The following is a 2,225-nucleotide window of genomic DNA, read 5'->3' as shown; positions in this document are numbered from 1 at the left end:
GGCCGAGGCTTTCGCTGATGAAACAGGGCGAACAGGTGACGAAACGTCGACTCGTTCGCCCGATTCTCCCTCTTTCCCGCTCGAAGCTTCACTTTGTTCGACTTAATGTCTACGATTTAATACATCTATTGACCACCAGCGCTTTTCGCGTCACGCTCACTGTCATCGCGGGTTATGTGGGGGGTACACGAGGGTGCGTCCAAACATCGTACTTAGACGTATCGCGGATCACTTTGCAATTGTTCCAACGATTGCACGATTTTTGATGCTTCGCCATTTTGATTTTGGATTAAGAAAATTTTTCGAATTTTTATTTTGATTTCTTGAAATTATTATTATTATTTTTTATTATTATTAAGATGTAATTAAGGTGTAATCGATGCCACAATTTTTTATGTTTCTTATTAATTTTAATCGAAAGTGAATTAATAGAATTATTGAATTTTAAAAATTATATGATCATTTTGATTCATTTATTTTTGATTTTTTCTTCTTCAATTTTTCTTTTTTATCTAGTAGTTTCTTTTCCTAATGATGGTTTATATAATTGATAAAATTTTTTTATCTTGATCAAAAATGGTTAAACAGAATTTTTGAAATATATACAATTGTTCGATCTTCTTAAGATTTATATGATCGAAAGCACGATTTCTAGTATTTTCTAATTTCGATATAAATCGAAGAAAATTTTTTATAATTTTATTTGGTAATATATAATTTCGATTCACTTCTTTCATCTATTTTTAAACTAATCTTTAAAATCGATTTGTGATATTTTGGATTGATAGAATTTTTAGAATTTTATTGGAACATGCGATCGTTTGATCTTTTACTCTTCTTTTATTTTTCCCTTAAAATGGTATGTACGTGTGTAGAATTGAAAAATCTTAACATTTGATTCTTTGCTCCTCTTCCATTTTTATTTTTCTTAAGGTGCTATATATAATCGATATCAAATTCCGATATCTATATTTATTTTGAAAGAAGTATCGATAAAAAATTTATTATTCTTTCGAAACGTGCGATCTTTTCTCTTCTTTTTTTTTTTTATTTTTACTTTTATTATTATTTTTTATTTTTTTTATTTCCTTTTTTTCAAGACGATTTATAGAATTAAAACATTGTTCGATTCCTCTTCTATTTTTAATTCTTCCTTTTCTTAAAATGATGCGTGTATAATCGATATCGATTTGTAGAATAATATTTTGATTCTAGATGAATGGACAAAATTTTGTTATTCTTTCTTTGAAATCTCTACTCTTTTTCCACTTTTGTTTAATATTGCTCGAAAATTATCAATTTCACTCGTAATTTTCCTCCATCATGCGATTTACAGATTTAATAAAATCTGTTTCCAAATGATTGAAAAATATCATAACCGTTCTTTCTTTTATAAATTGATGAGAATCGTGTAGAAATGCGCGATCCTTTTCTTAAAATGATATTATTCGATAGCAGCGATGAATATTACATTGTCAATAAGTAGCAACGATCATGGTGATAAGGTTAACGAAACAGCTTCGAAAGCAATTTGTACTCGGTGGTTTGAGGTATCAGAGAATAATTTCTAATCGATAATTCGATGTATCAAACTTGATACTAGCCTCCCTTTGTATCACGTCCTTAGATGTTGTTCCTTCGTTTCAAACTGGTTAACGAGGATCTAATTTGTTTCTATTCAAAATGGAATAAACCGAGTGTTCTTATTGCAAGATGTTTCTTTTCGAATATTATTTGTGAATTCGAGTATTATTTTTGATTTTCGAATTTATTTAAAAATCTATTTAATCTAGTATGTATATATTAATTAATTTAATCGATCAAAATAAGGAGGAAACGAAGAGTGCAAAATGCACGATTAAAGTGTACACTTTAACTAGAACACTCTTTGAATTTCTATTCAAATTGGAAAATTGGAAATTGTCCTTGAGGATCGAGAAAATTGGGCTTTTCTTTTTTGTAAATTCCTTAGTGAGCCCGGTTAACAAGTGCAATAACTCTTATTTCCGTTCCAAAAATGTGTTGATAACATTCACTTGTGTATATATCGCAATATCGAGGTAAGGAAAATTATCTTAAAAATTACGATAACAGTGGAACAGCTATTGAACAATCTAACATGGCTATATCAAACGTGAACAGCATCAACAACAACCTCAAAATTAATTTCTAAGTAAACTTTCTATATATGATCTATATATGTATATATATTTAACAATGAATCT

The 2,225-nt window shown here is 28.7% G+C and overlaps 1 protein-coding gene across 2 annotated transcripts in view; it reads right to left on the bottom strand.

Moving 5' to 3' along the window:
- The window catches only part of LOC116185824, a 9,155-nt gene extending 8,711 nt beyond the window's left edge, over positions 1 to 444 (bottom strand). The window contains exon 1 of one of the 2 annotated variants that reach the window (XM_031511169.1): positions 2 to 444. The gene's annotated coding sequence lies outside the window, so the exon portion shown is untranslated. The remainder of the gene's footprint in view (position 1) is intronic. The other variant, XM_031511170.1, reaches the window with a different exon arrangement.
- Positions 445 to 2,225: the final 1,781 nt, after the last annotated feature.

The sequence above is a fragment of the Apis dorsata genome, unplaced genomic scaffold (assembly GCF_000469605.1).
Source record: "Apis dorsata unplaced genomic scaffold, Apis dorsata 1.3 scaffold_293, whole genome shotgun sequence".
NCBI classification, from domain to species: Eukaryota; Metazoa; Arthropoda; class Insecta; order Hymenoptera; family Apidae; genus Apis; species Apis dorsata.
This window is presented reverse-complemented; position numbering and strand designations above follow the sequence as displayed.